Here is an 11,123-nt window from a genome sequence, read left to right as displayed (position 1 = left end):
AGACGTAATGCTCAACAAAAAATCTTCACAATGAAACAAAAGCATAACCATTCATCATTCCACAGTCAAATGGCAAACAAAACTGTCTTCCGATTTGAATATGTGCGATTTGTGGTAGTGGTAAAAATGTGTTTCACTGAAGTATTGTGTGACAGCATGAAAGTGGGATTGTCACTCCTGGTAACCCCAACGTTCCTGTTCCTATAACGGATGACTTTGTTCTGCATCTTTGCTAAATGTATTATCAGCGAACATCCGTAGCCTACTTCACCATTCCAAGCTTGTGCCTGGGACTTTTTTTCAAACTGTGTATCAGGTTGTCACGCATCATTAATTATATCCAATAGAACCCAAGAATCACCATGTGGAAAGCGGAGAAAACAGTTACCAGCATCTCCTATTGAGAAAGTGAGCATGTCCATGGGAGAAATACAGTCCAGCTGAAGCATTCATGCTTTCAGTCCAGATGAGACTTCTAAGCATTTTCATTGTTAGATACCGTCAAAGCACTTTGACTCCTTTCTAATTATATAAACATGACTTTGAAAAATGTCCTGCAGGGGGAGAACAGCGGAGCCACTGTGGGTCCATGTTGCCTCATCAACAGAGATTTCAAAAGGCAGCGCAGAATTTCAATGGTGCTTCAAGGTTCTGCTAAAGGACAGGCTAGGGGAGCGGAGGGAAAGGGAGGGGAGGAGGACAGGTTATAATGAACTGTTGAAATGCACTGTGTTGACACCTCAACCTTTTAGGCTCAAGCTGGAGAGCAAATGCTGCTGGATTTCATCCACAATCAACACCAACGGGCACGGTGAGTCAGTCAGCAATCCCCCATACCCAACCACAGCTATTCTGCTCCGCGACCTGGGGCATCTTCTCTGTCTCCAAAATGGGAGTTCCCATTTGAGAGGTTGAGAATAGGTGGGACATCCAATTATAGAGAAAAACCTCCAATGCAAAAAAAAGAAAGATAAAAAGAAAAAGAGACACTATATTATTGTACCCGGTGATAGAATACAGCATAAACTAATGTCACTGGTCAGAGTAGGTACTAAAAGCCACAGCTCAGCACACACTAATCAGAGTGCTGTGTCAGACACATTGGCTATCTGTAATGTACATTCATTCAAATAAGTTTCAGGTTCAGTGCTTTACAAGCTTAGGAATACAGGGGATTAAACTAGCTTCATATCTGCACTGAAGTCCTGCACTGAAAATATTCCATGTAAGTATAATATAAATGTAACCTTTTTTTTAATTTTATTTTTTACAAAACTGTTTCAAGTCTAACAATAGCATTACAGACAAAGCAATCAAAAATGGAAAATATTACCTTGGATGAAGGCTAAGTTTATGCAATAAAATGCATTTTAATGATTAAAATTATTTTAAATTTTCAACATTTTAAAGGGTTATGTCATCCATTTAACACCTTTTCTAACTCTTTTCTATTATCTTGCCTTCGAAGTAGCTAGTGGCAGCAGAGACAGTGTACAACGTGTACTATTCCTCCACTTTGTACCTGTTACTGAACAACTCACAGTCAGCTCCCCTGCAGCAACTCCATAAACTTACTCATCCTCCCAGCAAATTCTTCAAAATAAGCTCCACAGATCATTCACGGGAGGTAGAAAATGGCCTAGTACATAATATAATCGTGCAGAGAGCTGAGCAAGAAGAAAACTTTAGCAAAAAGAAAAAAAAAAGAAAAAAGAAAACACCTCACTCTGCTGTCACTCATCATCTCCATGTCCAATTTCTTCAAAGTTTACTATCATTCATTCTACACCACAAACCTTTCAGTCCTCCACTTTTTATTAGATACAGGTATATTTTGAAAATAATTTCTTGGCTGGATATGTGAGATTGCAGCAGCGAAGCTCACTCTTAGGCATTCAGGTGACCGTAGTAAAGCAAAAGAACAGCACAAGGTGGATTCTGTCATTCTTGTCCAACTTTCGACTTCAAAGATGAGAGGATCATTGTAAAATAACAGAGCAAATGGCCTATCACTTTAAACAACCGTTAGAACACAAACCTACAGAGAGCTTCCTTATTCTGCAACTTTATCAGTGCTAAAAAGGTTTTTAAGAACCTGTTCAGTCCCGGATCTGGGACCTGTGGGATAGATCATTATGTCCTTGTCAGCTTATTTTTCAAATTCAGCCAGTTTTATTGATGTGTAAACATCTCGAAGAGAAAAGGGACTTCACATGTAGCCCAGATGAACAAAGGGCTCAAGGACATCCAACCAAGAGGACATCTGAATCCTGCTGGACCAGGAGCCTGTGAGCTGTCTGAATGGGCAGCTTTGACAGGAGAAAAACAATGAACTTAAGGGGGGATAACCTTTGATATTGTGAGGCATTGAAATGCAAATATACCTAAAAAGGTCAGGCGGACTTTGTGCTCAATTAGCAGGAATATGTTACAAAGTAACGGATATTTCAACCATACCATAGATAAAAAAGGCAAGCTTTTATGATCCTAAGAATAAGAAGAATTTAGTATTTGTAGTGTAGGTAATTGTGAATAATTGTTGTTACTGTGCATTGGTTATTAAGTTGCTCTTAACCTGCTAAAACTATACATTTGTAATAATTGTACAAATGTATAGTTTTAGCACCTTATACACTGTAGCCTCTTTCAACATCTGAAAAGATAATTCTGCTCTTTCTTTAGAGATAGCTCTTACAAAGGCTGTTTTACGAAAGAACATGAAAGACAAAAGAGATGCATTGTGAGGCAAACACCTTGTTAGTTTGACGAAACTCACCCTTGCTTCTTGACGGAATAGCCAGGTTTTATACAGGAGGAGATGACAGCCCAGTCAGCTGCGCATCCACAGAGCCTTGTCAACCTGCCAAATGCTCAGGTTCCTGGTCTGCAAATTTTATAAATGCTTAACACATGCAGTGTGAGTGCTAAAAATAAAAAGTGGTGGACAGTGTATGGCTCCATTAGACAGAGGTTTCCCCCAACCTGGAGAGAACTGCAACCATCAGCTTAAATGCCTCTTTGATTTAGCAAAAAAAATAGAAGACATAAAAGGATAGATAAATGCAAGAAAATGCTTGAATTGTACCTCTATCCCTACTGCTAACAAACAAGGTCAATGATAGCCCAGTTCTAGTTTGCTTCCTTTGACAATGAGACAGGGTTTTATCAGACGAAGGCCTAATACAGCAGGGCTGTAGAGGCACTGCCATGCCTGGAGCTGTCCATCAGATAGAGAAGGGCATGATGGGCTGGGATCCAAACAGGCCCAGAGAGAATCCCAGCCTGCTGTTGTTGCTGGCTCCTCATTCTCAAGGACCTTTAGAGATCAAAGACCAACACACAACAAGAAAGGCAGCGAGCGGCAGAGAGAGATAGAGAGAGATGGACCAAAGAAAGAGAGGGAGTAAGGTAAGCAGGAAGGATGCCATGAAGCAGAAGAACCCATGCGGCCTTCCCGTGATTACCCAACGCCAGGCCTCCTACTGAGCCAAAGGAAGGCGTCAAAGGGATTTCCTGGAGAACGTCTGTGAAACATCCACTCTAAGTCAGCCCAGCCTCCTCCATCCGGAGCGAGATGAAGCATCTTCCGACCTCAACTCCATCCTTTTCACGTTATATTTTGTAGCGTGGGAATGATGTGTTCCTTTGATACTCTAAAAAAAGACCTATCCTCTATGGGATAGTTGAAGTAGCCTCCCTCTCTTGCTCTCACTCTTTCTAGCTCTCACTCTCTCAACAAAAATAAAAAGATACATGGTGTTCTTCTGCTGGCCAGCAGTGTTGTTTAACCTTGGTGAAATACAAAATGGGACAAGCAGTAGAGCCGAACAAATACTGAGCTACATGAAGCATTACGAAACAACTTAGAACACCTAAAAATGGACAACAAAAATGTAACTGAAAGGGCAAGCTTCCCAAATGTGTATTAAGCCCAAGCTCAGCCCAGCTAAAGCACTTTTTTATTGGAGATTCCCGCAAGGAGTTTGGCCAAGAGGGTGTTTGTGTAGAGGGTTGCTACTCCATCAGAGCTATCTAGAAGGGATATGGTGTGTTTAAAATGTATATCCAATATAGTTGACAACTATGAGTCTGGTATTGGGTTCCAGGATCACATTTTGTTACTTGTTTTTCCAATAGTGCCACTTACGTTTGTCTTTGGTCACAAAAAACCCAGCCTTGTCTCTAAAAATTCCATTCATAATTTTACTTAAGAAAAAATGTAAAAGAAATGTTTTGTGCTTTCTAAAGCTATTAAATAATGTAGCTGATTTCTGATATCGGCTAGTCCATTTTAGAATGGCAGAGCTGTTGGAGCTCCCTTCAAAAAAGCTGTCACTCTGCTCTATCCATTGGTCTCTCTCGATACTTAATCAACTTCTTTAGAAACTGTCTGATCAATACAATTTGGCCACATCAAGCATTCAAGCTAGTATTTGCCGACTAGAGTTAGAGAAAATCAATGCATTAGCCTACACAACCCAAAGCAGAAAATCATTGAATTAAATATGTTTATCTATCTGGGGTTGTCTGTCATCACTTAAGTGTCATAATCAGCCAGAGGTTATGTGGAGAGCTTGCTTTTAGATTGTATCAATGTTAATTTGTAATGCTCATATTGAACCACTGAATTAAAAAAAAATTGAGGTGGGTCTCAGAAAGCTCAATCTGAATTAAGAAAACTGAATTGAGAAAACCGAATTTGAAAATATATTTAAAAGTTAAATTCAATAATAATCACATTCAATTTCAAGCCATTGTATTCAATTTCAAATTGTGCCTTACAAATTCAAATTTTGTTAATTTATTCAAAACATTCATTTCTTAATAACAGTTCAATATGGGAATGACAAATTCTAATTCATACAAAGCAAACACAATTTCTGCTAGCACTAATCTCTTTCCGTAAAACTTTCCTGAAACTAAAGAATACTGTATGAATTACCCCCCAAAAACGTACTCAATATGATGATGAAAATGATGATTTTCTTTGATACCAGAGTTGCTGAGATGTGATGTTTAGGGGGCAGAGAACATGGAAATTGTGTCAACAACTGATGGCAAGTGATGTACTTTAATATGCTTTTCTATGTAAATAATTAAAACATCAATTACATGCCTTATGCACATTTTCTCTTCTTCATTCTGCTGCAGCAGCACAAAGTAGCCCTGTAACACTTGATTTCTAAAATAAAACAGCCATCATGCTTTTGTTATGGCATGCAATTTCTAAATAAAAGTACTTGCACATCAAATTATTATTATTTGTACTACATACAAATGCAACTACTATTTGTATTTACATTTTTCAAACTTAGGAGTAGGAGCATATGAGGAGACCCTGAAGGCACCATAAGTGAGACAGCTTTCTAGCTATAGTGCATGCGTGTATTGACCTGTTGATTTATAAAATACAAAGCAATGCATTATGCAATTATGGAGCCCTATTTAAGAGGTGAGTGTTGTCGGGCCAGCATGTTGATCACTAATTCAAAACATCTAATTAAACAAATTTACAGTTGGCCCATTGCCTACTTTGTGTCCCTTTTAATCACATTATTGCATAGATTTGGCGGCCTACCATTAGCTAGTGTAAGGTGGTTGGTTGTGTTTGTGAAGTACATTTTTCAAGTCTGTCATAAAGCAGACCAATTCTGCTTTGGTTGTGTGGGATAGACCTTTTGATTAAAAACAATGAAACTTTATTTCATAATCTAATCAACTAACAAGTGAAAAATAGCTTTGTGCTAGTTTCAAGATTGCCACCTGTTTTGTCTGTGAACCTGACCAATGTACCAGCTTTAAGTATCAAACCCAAGTATGTACATTCACAATGTTCCAATAATTCCCAACGCCTAGGTTAAGTAGATGACATCACACAAAAAACAAATCGAGAGAGAGAGAGAAAAAAAAGAAAGAAAGAAAGAAAGAAAGAAAGAAAGAAAGAATTCCAACAAATGAAATGAGCACGACTACGATGTATCTTATTTGTGTTTAAGGTAGCCAACAATAAAGAGTTTTTAAAGTGTCAAAATAGATTTGCACATCACTACATATAGTCAAACAAATTGCATCAGCTGGGGATCAAACTGCAAACCAACTACTCAGCAAAATATTTTGCATTGTCACAATCCACACAGCCAACAAGACTGATATGTTAATCAAAGTGCTATTTATAGTTGACTGAGGAAATCATCCATTAATGCATCAGTTCTAGAATGTCATGCAGAACATATAATTTGCTCTTTCTTTTTTTTTAAACAAAAATTTACTGGGGGCAGCACGGTGGCTCAGTGATTAGCACTGTCACCTCACAGCAAGACGATCTTCGGTTTCTGAATGTACTTCCTGGTTTTACCTCTTTGTGAAGCACTTTGAACTTTTGTTTTGATAAGTGCTGTACAAATAAAAGTTATATTATTATTATTATTATTATTATTATTATTATTATTATTATTATTGTTGTTGTTATTATTATTATAATAATAATAATAATAATTATTATTATTATTATTATTATTATTGATTATTGGCCCTGGTCCTCCCTGGAGTTTGCACGTTCCTGTGTTTGTGTGGGTTTCCTCTGGGTGCGCCGGTTTTCTCCCACAGTCCAAAGACATGCAAGTCAGGTAGATCGGAGACTCTAAATTGGCCATAGTTGTGATGATAGCTAAGCAATCAACAACATTTAAAAGTTCCAGGAGGCCATTTAGATTACAGACTGGATCATGGTCAGACTTCTTAATAACACTAGCTCCTGCTATTCAATCCCACCCACAGCTGGCAGAACTGAGGTATTCAGTCTTATGGACATGTATAAGGAACCATATGACAGTTTACTGAAGCATAGGTGCCCATCAAAGAACTCACGCATAAATGCAGAACTCCTTTTCCTTTATCTAGTAAATAAAGTCCATTACAAAATGGTTCTGCGCAAAAAAATCCTGACCCAGCAATTTAGTGCAAAAAGGTAGAAATCTATTCGTCTACACCTGAATAGCTTTGCAGCTCAGTGAACACATGAGGGAAAAGGGAAAGAGACAGAAGATAAGAGTAAAGGAGGGAAACTAGAGGGAGAGAGAGCCGGAAAGAAATCGAAGACGCAAGCTGGGTTCAATTTAGAGGCTTCCCACAGGAGGTGGAGTGACCTGTATCTGCTACAATAGAGGTCATGCAATTTTGAGCGGGCACCCCTGTCTTCAGAGGATACTGAGGACCCCTGCCTTGATGTGCACATCCAGGGGAAAAAGCAAAAGGTCCCTGTAGCATGCGGGACCCCCTGAATGACCCGACTGGTGGGTTCCTATTACAACTGGCTCACTACACCGCAGCCTCACAATTGACACTTCACAGTAAGCCACAACACTAGCAATCAGCAAAGCTATCAAGCTCAGAGGAAGTTACTATGAAGTCAGCCAACCAGAGAACCTCAACCAATTCCTTATCTTTCTGTCTTCTTCACCAGTCTTCCAACTTTCACCAGCCAAATGTGATTACAAAAAGCACCATGACACACATTTAGTAAACTGTGCTTAAGTGGGAAGATGCAGAAACCGTGATATGACCACACCACATAGGGTTACATAAATTAGCCTGGGTGTTTCCATTAAAAACACTGTCAAAACAAATAGTGAAAAGTTGTCTTACTGTAACACTGTAGCTGAATAACTGCTCTCTAAGCAGCCAGACTAAATCAGGCTGGGGCTTTGCTATCTATCTAAACCATAACTGAGTAGTTCAATGAAGAGCTGATATAAATAAAATCCCAACCTTGGTTAAAAGAACATAGATCCCCACAGGACGCCCTGCACCTATACTCTACTGATTAAGGTGTGCTCAGCACCTGTTAATGCAGAAACATTAGGTATTTCTATCCAAACAAACAATCAAACAAACAGACAGACAGACAAACATGACCTTTAATTTCAACTGATTGCCCCAGAGAAGCTAATGAACATTTCCGTAAACATTTGCAATTGGAGGGAGTCATTTTAATTACTCTCCATAGAGTGGGCTGTGCCGGGCAAGGAGCTCAAATGAAGATAAACATTTAATCAGGCGTGACCTTGTGTTCAATCAGGTGAATTCTCCAAGCACTGATGTCCATAAAAACAACATTGACAGTTCTGAAAAAGATCAAATTTTTCAGTGCAGTGACAGAAATGTATCAAAACTGGCACTGAGGAGCCAAATGTTTGGTACTTTGACCAGGACAGTCCAATCACCCTAATATGAGTCATTCTAATCCATAGGAGAAAGCTTTAATCCAGCCAGTGTTGGATATTCTGAGAGGGATTCTCTAGCCTCTACACCAGGAGTTTCAAGCCATAGTCTTGGGTTGGACTGGGAAGAGCACCATCCTTACAAGAGCATACAAAGGGGAGGTGGAGTACATCACATCATACAAATTGACTAGTTACAGCAAGGTATAGTGGAATTAGATAATCTTTTTTAATGACCAAGAATGTGCGTTTCATTGGGATATGGACCTCCTATAGCTTGCATATGATAAGGGTGCTTGACTTGAAAAAAATATGGCCATATTTGAGCCATTCCTTTGCAGTCCTTTTATATTTTAATTTAGCGCAGCATTTGACACTGTAGAACATGCTATTTTACTTGAATACCTTGAAAACTGGGTTAGCATCACTGATGCCGGTCTTAAATGGTTTCAGTCTTATTTGGCTAATAGAACTTTCTCTTTTGTCGTAGGGAAAGCCTCATCCTCCTCAGTTCATTATTTGTGTGGTGTCCCCCAGGGGTCAGTTCTTGGCACCTTACTGATTTCTGTTTATACACTTCCCCAAGGTCATATTATTCGTGAACATAACATGTCTTTCCATTGCTACGCAGATGACACCCAAATTTATCTTCTAATAAAACCTACTGACTCCAGCAGCTTAACCCACTTTAAGGCTTACCTCTCAGATATCAATTGCTGGATGTCCCATATCTTCCTTCTTTTGGTCCACCTAATTCCATCAAGCTGCTGAAGGGTCTGTCTACTCTGTAGCAGGCTCTGTAAAAGCCTGCTGCTAGAAATCTGGTCATACTATTTGATTCTAACCTCTGTTTCTGTGTCCAAGTTAAGTGGGTGGTTGCATCTTCCAACTGAAAAATATTTCCAAAATTAGGTCTTTTTTATCCACTGCTGACCTTGAGAAGGTTATCCATGCCTTCATCTCTTCTCATCTAGATTACTCCCTCTACTCATACCTCTACTGTCTGCATTTAGTATGAAATGGAGCCACTAGACTTTTAACCAAATCTAAGAGTTGGAATAATATTATGCCCATTTTAACCTTTAACCCAAAAATTATTTTCAATGTAAGCTCTTTGGGAAGGCTAATATGCTAATTAGCTAGTGGCATTTGGCTACCCAGCACAGGTAACCTGTGTTGGCTAACATTAGTTGGATAGTTAACAGACTTTCCTCCTACCCGGTAAAAATTTCAATAGCGGTCTATGGAGAGCGTCTCCAACCATGGTAATACTGCCAATTGGTATTGTGTATCCTGACTTCATGGTCCAGCTGGACAAAATAGCTATTTCTTACAGGAAAAAAGTCCCGGATCCCAGCTTTAAATCTCTTCTTAAAAACACTTTTATGAACAAGCCTTTTTATTATAGCCAATTTTATAATTTCCTGTTTCATCTTGTTTTATCTTTGATTCTGCTATACTTTCACTTGTGTTATTTTCTTGCTTATATTTGCTCTACCTTGATTTAATTCATTCAATTATACTTTGAACATCACAACTTTTTGCTTTTTCTCAAACTGTAAACCACTTTGTAACTTTGTATTTGTTTTGAAAAATGCTATATAAATAAAGTTTCTATTATTATTATTATCATTATTATCATTATTATTATTATTATTATTATTATTATTATTATTATATTTTGTTCACTGAAAAACACTGAAAAAGAAATCAGTACTGTCACAAAAGAACAGAGGAAATATGAATCTGTTTGAAGCCATCTCCTGCAGCTGTCTTTGAGAGATTTTACTGTGGTTTCTCAAATCATAACAGCAGGAGCTATAGGATAACAATGTGGCAGGACGAGGGTTAACCCAAATAATGTTTCAGTCAGAGATAAAGACTGAATGACTACACCACAGTGTATCCAATTGCCATTGTCATTATAGCACCTATCTCATATAGTGTCACTGATCATCTCTCAAGATTATTGCATTTTATTTCATTAGTTGTGGTTTCTGACCACTGTCGCTGGTCGCTTCCCTGCCTGTTTCACCCACTGCCCAGTGAGTCCACTGAGTATCCGCTCGAGCTCATGCTCTGTCCTGAGCGGCGGCATATTGCATGTAGGCACCATGCTGTGCTTCTGCCAGCGGTAGCACAAGGCAGAGAGGATTATTCCTGACGACAGGGGCATTAAATGTGTAGCAGGCCGGTAGAGGCCTGAGCTGATGCTCTCTTGTCTCTTTTGGTTCAGCACCAGTTCAGAGGCAGTCCCTCTAAGCTGAGTGGGAGCTCACAGTACTCAGAGTGCTGTGCCGTTCATTAAGGGCTGAGGGTGTCACACCAGCTTAGGCCCCATGTCCCCTCTCGACCAAGGCTTCATGCTGTACTCCTCTGCCTCTGCTTTTTAAGACTGAGTGACTAGGAATCTCAACATTCTTCTACAAATTTGGTAAGTGTTCTCTGTTTGCTAATGCCTTATAATGTCTCACAATCTGAACTTCCTGTTGAAGGTTGACAAAAACCATGGTTTATGTCTACAAGTAGACAAACTTGTAGCATGTTGCAACATAGAAAACACTGCACTCTCTCGTCCTCAATACTCCAGTAGGGAGTCATAAACGCTGTCATTCAAAACTGTAGGCCCTTAAGAGTTGCTGCAGCAGAACATCGCAGGGCCGACTCAAACTGAAAAGCACAAAAATGTAGCCTAAATAAAATCCATTCCTCTCTGTAACTGGTAGTTTCCCACTGGATGATTCATTTGCTTTGAATCTATATAACACATGGCCTGAATCAGACCTCTAAAGTGAACCAAAGAGCGAGAAATGTATCTTGAAAATAGCACTGGTCAAATTGCAATTCTCCAGCACATCTCAAGGCGTGCAACCTTCATGCCAGCGTAACCAAACATCAGGCTGG

The sequence above is a fragment of the Centroberyx affinis genome, unplaced genomic scaffold, assembly GCF_046629955.1.
Source record: "Centroberyx affinis isolate AG114_WGS23_722 - 3 ecotype Tasmania unplaced genomic scaffold, CSIRO-AGI_Caff_v1 ptg001521l_1, whole genome shotgun sequence".
Taxonomy (NCBI): Eukaryota; Metazoa; Chordata; class Actinopteri; order Beryciformes; family Berycidae; genus Centroberyx; species Centroberyx affinis.
This window is presented reverse-complemented; position numbering follows the sequence as displayed.